Raw genomic sequence first — 10,432 nt, 5'->3', positions numbered from 1 at the left:
CATTTTCACCGGTGAGTGTGTGGATGTGTAGCCTGCATCTTGTTCACTCACACTAATCAGTATTTGCTTATTGATTCCCTCAACCCACAAGAACACAAGCAGGGGTTGATTCGACTTGAACTTAATTTGGCTTGTTCAAGGGCTGCTTTAGTTATTCCTTTCATCAACAAGCTACCTCAAAGGGAAATTCAAATTAGGCAAAAAAAGGTATTCCTTCCACCAGACATTGATTTATTGTTGGCCTTATCCGTTTTAGGCTGTGTTTTTTACCTGTTTAAATGCAAACTGTTCAGATGTATGTGGCTTGGACGCAATGTGTTTTGAATATTGAGTGGGAAAAAAATGCAAATTAGACTCAAGCAGTAACCACTGTCTTTAGCTTGTTTAAAAATGGAAAATTTTGTATGACTTGACATGTGACTTGTTTGACCCAAGCTATGACTTGACTTGCTTTAATGTCACAAAAAATGACTTGGACTTGCTTGAGACTTGAAGGTTAAGACTTTGCTTGTGACTTGACCATGTGTGACTTACTCCCATCTCTGCCTTTCACCAGAGTTGTGTAAGTAGAATAAAATAGAACTGTTTTAGGCATATGTGAATTGACAGCAGGAAAAAAAACTTTTTTGGATGGGCTACTGCAATGAAAACATTTCAAGAGGTAGGTAACTGATATACATGCATACCTATTTCAGCTATCATCAGAATGTTATTAGGGTATCTCAAACCTGACGCGCCAGATGGTTTCTTACACAGAGCCATCTGAGAAGCCATCATTGGAAACTATTTGGAAAAGGCCAGGCACTTTTAAAAGATACCTGGCAAGTCCTGCCTTAACAATCTCTCACATCTGCCGTTGTGGTTTGGTAAGCTGGTAGTTCAGACACAAATGCATTACTTGAAGCCTGACAAAATGGATTTTAGTTTGATATGGGATCCTGCAATTCTCGCGTGATCTCATGGTATTGCAATATGTGCAAGGAAAGGAAATCCCAGGACACTTTTGTAAAATGAATGAAATCCCACCTGCAACACAATGTAAGTCTATCTGGAGTTTTAACATAATTTATGCTGTAGGTGCCGTGACAATTACCTCAACTACCTTGCAAATAATATGGACTATTTTTCAAGATCATCAGCATAACAATACAAACTGACAACAGGAGTTGAAAATTTCTCCAATGCATGAATAAAAAACGTTTCCAAAGTCTTGGGAGCTTTGAATGATTGAGGAGGCAGTAACAAGTCCGATGCAGGGGCAAGGTATGGGGTTTTGAAAAAGAGTGTGTGTGTGTGTGTGTGTGTGTGTGTGTGTGTGTGTGTGTGTGTGTTTGGTTTGTTGTTTGTTTGTTTGTGTGTAGATGCAAACAGGAAATCCAGAGAGAAAGAGAGGGATTGAGCAGGGGTTCAGGGATTAGTGAGCATAGGTTGACTTGGTCACACAAGGTTCTGACATAGAAAAAAATATTTTCTTATAGGTAGAATTGTCCCACAGTTGTCTCTCTCTCTCTCTCTCCCTCTCTCCCACTCTGTATGTTAACATATACTCACACACTCATGCTATTCACACTAGCCGAAGGAATCCTGGTGAGGAAACGACACAAATACTGTATTTTAAAAGAGAATATATGTGGATAAGTGAGAGGTTTTACAGAATGAAAGCAGTGAAACTGAGAAACAAAAGGATTGTAAGGTAGAACCCACTCATCCATCCATCTTCATCCACTTATCCGGTATCGGGTCGCGGGGCCGCAGCTCCAGCAGGGGACCCCAAACTTCCCTTTCCCGAGCCACATCAACCAGCTCCGACTGGGGGATCCCGAGGCGTTCCCAGGCCAGGTTGGAAATATAATCTCTCCACCTAGTCCTGGGTCTTCCCCGAGGCCTCCTCCCAGCTGGACGTGCCTGGAACACCTCCCTAGGGAGGCACCCAGGAGACATCCTTACCAGATGCCCGAACCACCTCAACTGGCTCCTTTCAACGCGAAGGAGCAGCGGCTGTACTCCGAGCTCCTCACGGATGACTGAGCTTCTCACCCTATCTCTAAGGAAGACGCCAGCCACCCTCCTGAGGAGACCCATTTCGGCCACTTGTACCCTTGATCTCGTTCTTTTGGTCATAACCCAGCCTTTATGACCATAGGTGAGGGTAGGAACAAAAATTGCCCGGTAGATCGAAAGCTTTGCCTTCTGGCTCAGCTCTCTTTTCGTCACAACGGTGCGATAAACGGAATGTAATACCGCACCGGCTGCTCCGATTCTCCGACCAATCTCACGGTCCATGGTCCATGGTAGAACCCGAAGGATAGAAAAATAGAAACTAAAAGACATCAAACAAAATGACTGAGACATTTGTAACACAAATTAAGTAAATTGAAAAATGAAGAGGCCCATTAGAGAAGAAAGTAAAGGAGAGCTGCAGAGTGCACAAAGAAAGAGCTACCAAGGTCAATACTGCAGGCATGAAATTAAGAATTACTTGTTCACTCAGCTGGTTGGTAATAACTCCTGTACTTACAGTCACATTCAAACAAAAAGACCATGTCATTTAACCAGCCGGTGAATATAAGCTTTGCTACAAGCTTTCATTCTCATACTTCATCATAGCTGGCCAGCGCTTCCTTAGGTTGAATCTTCAGTCAATCTCACACATCCTTCAATTTATAATAAATAATACAAAATCACTAAGATGTTATTGATAATATTACATGCCAGTGATTAAAATATTGATCATGGGAAGCCACACCATTATCAAATATGGATAGATGCTTAACAAACTAAGTGGATGTACAACAGACAAGAATACTGATGTTTGAAATACTTTAATAGTACTTTCCCTTATCTGGGGCACTTATGGCTCTCTGCAGCCTACACAGTGGATACAATACTGACCCTTATCTGACTGAATCTTTCAATATTAGAGTTGGCATGGAACATGGAAAAAAATCAACCTGAGGCACACATGAGTGAATCTTTAGTTGGACTCATATTTGGCTATTCTCCAAATTACTCGCTATGTTTTTAAGGGAGAAGCTAGCCTTTTAAAGAATCAATCAGCCTGTTTGCCTCATGTTTGGACTGGGTTAGAACTGGCCCTGAAATATCACACTGTGTGAAGCGTTTACCCCAAATATGACATTAGAAGTGACCTCTACTACAGCTGACTAAACTTCACATGGCCACTCACAGCCAAAGACATACTGCTTAGGCAAGCTTCTAGCCTGGGAGAGTGTTTTAGATTTAGTATCATGTTAGCACAAGGTTGATCCATGCTGCCATCAGCATACTGGTAAATGACAAAGCTTGCAACCAAAACTAGACCCTGCACATGGCAAAGAGGATTAAAGAGCAGTTTTCTTTTATCAGTGGTCAGGCTTACATTTAGTAATAGCAGGCAGTCACATAGAATCAGGCTACACACACAGAAGAAATGGTGGAGAGGCAGGAAATTGACAACAAAAAAGCAATATGTATAACTTCTAAAGCTTTCAGAAACATAACCTGTGTGTCAAAATAATCCTAATCCTCCTTGTGCACGGAGGTGTACTCATAAACAAAGGAGGTTGTGCTGTAGAGGCATATGGCTCATTAAAAAGAGAGGAAAATATGTTGAATCCGTAATTAACAGGTGTGACACAACTGGATCTGTAAAATATGAAGAGGGCGAAGAAAGATGGTGTAGGCATCTCTATGACTGCATACATCATTAATAGCTATGCATTCTGTCAGAGTGCCCTTGAGCAGGACACCAAACCCTTGCCTGTTACTGGGGCTAACCTTCTCTCTAATCTCAAACGTCAGTGCATACAAGAGCCGTGCATTTGTCAGCAAGACACTGAAACCTCCTGCCTCCATGACTTATTGTAGATTGTTGTGGATTAGATTCACCTAAACAATTCTGTCAAAGATAGTAAATAATGTGTAATACAAACCAACTGGGTTAAGGTTAAAAGTTTGTAATATTTCAACAGGAAGTCACAGTCTGGTATAATCTTTTTGTATTAAATTTACAGAATGTGATTGTCCACTAGAAGAAGTGACCTACACCCTCAAATGATTGATAAAACTGATAAGTTGATAAAAAAAAACTGTCTTATACCCTTTGAGATGGAGCGGTTAATAGCATAACGAATTTGAAAATTGTGTTCTTGCTCTGAAGAAAACCAAACCAACTATCAAAATGTCAAGATATCCCTCTGAGATGTGTGTTCCAATTGCTCATGCCCTGCAGTTGCCAGTTTCGATTATGTTTTGCTGCATTTTGCTTTGGTATAATAGAAGCATGCCACTTTGGCATCCAAACACAATTTGGAACTGATTCATTTTTAGAAAGTGTTGGCAGGGTTACATGCTGCTTGCTGCATGCTGTTCTCCTACACAAGCAGACTACACTTACTTCATACTCATTGAAAACCAAAGGGTGCTGAATGCCGGTCCACACTACAGACAGGTGCAGGTGCCATGATAAACTCATAAAATAATGTGTAAGTCACGTTGGCTGGTACCTCTGTAGGCTGTTAGGGTTAACTACAAATCCCAGAGTTGGCGGGAGGAAAGAATCCTTTCCCACCAGGTGACATGAAATCCTTCAGAATATGTATTGAGGCCCACGGGGAACAATGGCAGCTGGCAAAGTCAAACAGCTCACATGAAGGAGTCAGGTCAGTACGTGTTCAGCCTTACTGACAAAACTCCCTCTCTCAAGAGGCAAGTTAGCTCTTTATGAGGGAAAAGGTTGAAATCATCTGGCATTTGTTGTTTGGGAAGAATTTTCATTTCATTATGGGTATTTACACACCTAATTGTTTCGAATAGCTATTAATGCTCTTTTTCAGACTAAGAGTGATTGCAAAAGCTAAATAAGTGTCCTTTCTTGAATCACTCAAACAGTCGAATGTAAACTTTTAATGGTCAGAGACAACCTTATCAAATCCCTTAGTCATGACCGCTCACTGGAAAAAAATATTTAGGACAGCTACAGGTGAAAAGTAATACGAACAAAAAAAAGAGAGAATGATTTCCCTTTTTGTAATGTCGACCTGAATGAGATCCATACTAAAGCCGCAATGTCTATGAAGGAGCTCTACGGTGTACTTGACACACAGCCCTGGCGCTGCTCTGATATGACTGCAGGCAAGAATTCAAGTCAAAAATAAAAACCTGATAATATAGAACAGATCTTTACATTGTTTCAAGTCTGGGATGTCAGGTATAGAAAAGGAGGAAAGATTAGTGAATAAGCTGCTTGGAAGAAGGGTAGAGAGTGACATACCACGTCACTGAGGGCAGCATTGGTGAAGTTGAAGTTAAATTGTCCCTCATCCAAATACCCCCAGACAGAAGACCAACCTCTTACAAAGTATTCACTTTAAAAATGGTTAGGCAGACAATCGTTCCCCTGCTGATGGCTCTTTATCTGTGTTATGCTATTAGGCTCACCACTTCATTTTTTTTTTTTGTTATCCCAATGTTGTGCTTAAATGAGCTATTACTTTTATTGATCCATTTATATTCTGTTTGGGTTTATGTGCTTAATATTACGGTTTCCCCCGGCTAAAACATCAATGTTTTACAACAGCAAATCTCTAATTTACCCACAGGGATTATCAATCATTTAATCAAATCAAAACAGTGACGTTCATCTCCGCTGTATGTGTGGACCTAATCCAGATGCAGGGTGCCAGACTTACTATGTGAATACCAGATGTCGGTCTGTGCAGTGTTCATTATAATGTAAAAGGAATTCCTGTCAGAGTTTTTTTTTACTTTGGCTAGCTGGGGGAAGAATCATATACTTGTTTATTCCAGATGGGATGGAATAATTAGTCACTAGATTCCCTTAGTAAGACGGATGCTGTCCAGAGAGGGCTCTGGTCCCACTTTGATTTAATTAATCCCACAGCCTTAATTGTTTCTTCAAATATTTTCAATTATACTTAATAGTGTGTGTGTGTGTGTGTGTGTGTGTGTGTGTGTGTGTGCGTGTGTGTGTGTGCGTGTGCGTGCGTGCGTGTGCGTGTGCGTGTGCGTGTGTGCGTGTGTGCGTGCGTGCGTGCGTGCATGCGCCTTTCTTACTTCTTCCTTCAATTTATCACATGTGATTAGAGTAATAATGTGTATGTGGGACCTTTTTTTGATCCAATCCCTGTTTTTCTAATATCTATCTATTGGAGAAAGATGTAATACAACAATAATAAGACCAACACAGAAACATGGACCACCAGATGCATCCCAGTAGGATTCCCTCACATGACTGGGATGTGGAAACATGTAGCCAGAGTCTACACCTGAAAGACAGAGCCCCAGAGAGAAAGGTCAAGATTGTGTATGACTTCATTTGCAACAGCTGTGGGGAATACTACATTAATGAAACAGCAAGGACCCTGGAAAATAGCCTGAAAGAGTCTTGCATGTCCAGACCTTCCTCCACAACCCTGTGAAGGAGGGTCTGGCTATTCCCCACAACACCTTGGGATGGGAGAAAGAAGTGCACTGGTTTATTGGCATTTCTTTAAACTATTCACAATTGTCTTGGGAGGGGCTAAGCACGGAGCAACAACACTTAAAAAATAGCCTATGGAAAGAATTTCTTTGCGTGGAATATGTGTACGTTCAAAGTTTGTTTTAGTCGTGCAACAGATTGGATAGATAGTCTAGCTAGCTGTCTGGATTCACCCTGCAGATGTCTGAGGAGCAGTTAACCATAGTCCTCATGAATTGACCGGAGTTTATAATGCAGAGATCAGACAACAGGCATCCTGCAGAATTTCTAGCTGCACCTGAACAATCTCAAAGTGGAACGTCAACTACAGAAAGAGCAACAAGCCCTCCAAAAAATTTTTGATCTGATTCCTGGCTCAAAAATGGACTTATGTTCAGGGAAAACAGTTTGGGTTAAAGTTAGTACTTTAAGATTAGGGAAACTTTGTGGTTAAGTCTAGGGAAAAATCATGGTCACAAAAAAAAATACAATGTTTACCTTTCATGGTTAGACAGTTCCATACGATACTTAGGTCATAGGATGACACCTGAGTTCCACTTACAGTTGATGATACTTTATTCTAGCTATGATGGCTTGTGTATATCACACTCAGTGGCACTGCATTAAATACAACATTATACAACATATAACATTCATAACTTTACCAGCATTCCCAGCATTGTTATCAGGCTGTCTGTCTCTTTGTCTCTCTCACTTGAGGTCAGACCTCTGCTACTTGCTCATACTATTCAATATTACTGTTCGCCAGCTTAACTCCTTTGAAAGGCACACATCATCAATATTACCTATGCCCTTTTTATGTAGTCCACTAAAATAATTCTACTTACTGGTCAGTAAAACACTGTGCTATTGTATTTATGATGATGCCTAGGGCGTACAGTCTCATTCTTTCTGTTGGAGCCAAAATGTCAGGTTACACAAGAAACGCATCTGAGTATATATAAAGTTTACTGCCATCTGCAGATTGATGACACATCAAAGGAAAACCCATCACAAATTACCTTAGTAAGGGCCACTCAGAGGTGCCAACACAGCTTTAATACTCCTAACCATAGATTTTGCAAGTGTCTTAAACAACTCCTTCAAACAGTACAAAAGGCTTGTTTATTCATACCCTCTAATACCACATATAGGAGCATTTCTGTCATGGTTATGTATATTTCTGTATCCTGTACTTTTCAATTGTTTCTGTACTGTAGGGTTTTGTTTCCTGTTTGTATGTTCAGGGATTTTTCTAGATTTCTGTTCCCTGTTGTTTTGTTTTGTTTACTGTTTCATCTTCATAAGTGAAGGGACAATGGAGTAGGAGATTGATCAGAGAATCGGCGCAGTGGGTGTAGTATTACATTCAATTTATTGCACAGATGTGATGAAAAGTGAGCTGAGCCAGAAGGCAAAGCTCTCGATCTACCGGTCAGTTTTCATTCTTACCCTCACCTATGGTCACGAAAGCTGGGTCATGACCAAGAGAACGAGATCCAGGATACAAGCGGTTGAAATGGGTTTCCTCAGGAGGGTGGCTGGCGTCTTCCTTAGAGATAGGGTGAGAAGCACAGTCATCGGTGAGCCGCTGCTCCTTTGCAGTGAAACGAGCCAGTTGAGTTGGTTTGGGCATCTGGTACGGATGCCTCTTGGAACACCTCCCTAGGGAGTGCCCCGGCTGGGAGGAGGCCTCGGGGAAGACCCAGGACTAGGTGGAGGGATCATATCTCCAACCTGGCCTGGGAACGCCTTGGGATCCCCTAGTTGGAGCTGGTTAATGTGGCTCGGGAAAGGGAAGTTTGGGGTCCCCTGCTGAAGCTGCTGCCCCATGACCCGATACCATATAAGCGGATGAAGATGGATGGATGGACTGTTTCATTGCCTAGTTTCCTCCCTTGTCTAGTCTAGTTGTACTTTCTGTCTTGTGTCTCCCAGTGAGTGTCTGTTCTGTTTCCTGTTTTATTTTGACAGTCTAGGTTTTCCACTTGTCTGTTTGTGTCTGGTTTTACTTCCTGTGTTTTCCTGCCCCTGTGATTCCTGACGTTTCTCACCTGTTTCCCAGCCCTTGTGTCACCTGCTTCTTGTTTCCTCGTTATCCAGTGTATTTAGTGTCTATGCTCCCTTTTTCTCTTGTCAGATCCTTTTGTGTGTTCCTGTCGGTGTGTTTAACATTTGACTTTTCCTGCGATCCGTCTTCCCTTGTGAGTTTTTCCCTGTGTCTATGTCCCAGTTTTTTTTTCTTCTCTTTGGTCTATTTGGATTTTTGGATATTGTACTTTGATTTTTGCCTGCTTCCACTTTTACTCCTGGTGTTGTTTGTTTTTGTATTTTTGGATCCCATTTTGTAGTTCCGAGTTTACAACTGTCAAAATGTCCTTAATTAGCGCCCCAAGCGGTAGCAGGAACTATGATCCACTGGAACGTTTTCCATCCTCAAATCTAAACCAGAGACAAAACGATCACGGTTTTAAACACGCTCGTAGTTTGGTCACATTAAGGCAACAAAATTACGTAGTTAAGTTTATAAAAAAGATTGTGGTTTCAGTTAAAATCTATACATCTGAAACTGTGCTTCACTTCTGGTTACACACACGGACGTAGTTCCGTTTTGTTCTGTAAAGTGAAAAAAATCTGTTTCTTTTAAATTTCAAAAGGGACCCAAAGCTCTCCTGGGTGATAGTGTTTGATTGCTACCTAGCTACTAGAGCTGCCACTTCATCTATGCAGTAATTAATTTAATTAATGTCATTTTTGTAGACATTTGAACAATATTTAAATATTTACTGCTCAAATTCAGCCTATTTTATATTTACTGCACTACTCAAGCTTTTGCCAAATCCACTCTCAGCATGTGGTTGTTGTACGTTCTGTCCAGAGGGACTTCAAACATTTGCCTCATAAGGGAAATCAACATTATGCAACATTGCATTTTTGGCACGCCGCTTTGTTTACACACAGCGATGAACAAATCAAGGGAGAACACTGTAATGAAAACATCTAACAAGTGTAGTGAAGCTGCTCTGTAAAGGCTAAGGGTACTTGGTTAGCCCAATGACAGTATGTTAGCACAGCCAAAACAATATATCATAAACGGAGAAACGTAGTCTTAGCCACCATGCTAACAGCAGTAATAACTAAGCCAAACTGTACTATTTATGCTTATTTATAGTGATTTCTACCTGTGTCTTGAAGATTGTCAGTTACTGAGAATAGAGCCGTAGGCTATATATCTGTTGAATTCAGCTATCAGAAGTTAATTATATGAAGTGGAAGTGGACTCTGACAGCAACACATTGCCGTAAGATCTCACAATGCTTTGCGTGGCTCACTCCGGCTATCTATTGTTCATCGGACTTCACATGACAAAAGTATTTAATTTTCACATGCGGGTAGGATATGGCAAGAAGAGTGAGATTAGCTAACGCTGACCAACACATTTATAATAAAAAATACACATTCAGCATTTGAATAGTGTTTTAACAATATTTGTATTGATTTGTTTAGCTTCTTTTTTTCAAATTATATGAGACTTTTGGAATTTGTTCCAACAGCCCTACCTGCTACCCACCTATCCAAAGAAGCAACACATCATTTGATTGGCTGGTTGTTTTAGATGTTTGAAAACCCAGCATCCACTGCATCCTCCACTTTCTGGTGCACCACCTGGCAGGTAGCATCAAATATGTGGAGTGTGTGGCAGTGTGCCAAGGCCAAGCACATTAACAGAGTCAAAGTTTGATGTGTTAATGTGTTCCACTGCCAACATCAAGAGCACTGCAGGGCAAGCCCAGAGAATGACAGAAAAAAAGAGAGTGAGCGCGGGTTGTTGGTAGAAAATGGCAAGAACCAGGGAGGCGGTGAGAGAGTTGAATGAAATGGGGGAAAAAAGAAACATGTTGAAACAATAAGAAGAGAAGAGGTTGAGAGAACAATATGTAAGGAGAGGGG

General features: G+C 41.1%; 1 long non-coding RNA gene across 1 annotated transcript in view; it reads right to left on the bottom strand.

Moving 5' to 3' along the window:
• Positions 1–288: 288 nt before the first annotated feature.
• LOC116695796 (uncharacterized) overlaps positions 289–10,432 on the bottom strand; it is an 11,765-nt gene continuing 1,621 nt past the window's right edge. The window contains exons 2-3 of the long non-coding RNA XR_004333552.1: positions 7,326–7,328; positions 289–546 (exon numbers count right to left, since the gene is read on the bottom strand). This is a non-coding gene — a long non-coding RNA (uncharacterized LOC116695796). The remainder of the gene's footprint in view (positions 547–7,325; positions 7,329–10,432) is intronic.

Source organism: Etheostoma spectabile, chromosome 9 (genome assembly GCF_008692095.1).
Source record: "Etheostoma spectabile isolate EspeVRDwgs_2016 chromosome 9, UIUC_Espe_1.0, whole genome shotgun sequence".
Lineage (NCBI taxonomy): Eukaryota > Metazoa > Chordata > Actinopteri > Perciformes > Percidae > Etheostoma > Etheostoma spectabile.
This window is presented reverse-complemented; position numbering and strand designations above follow the sequence as displayed.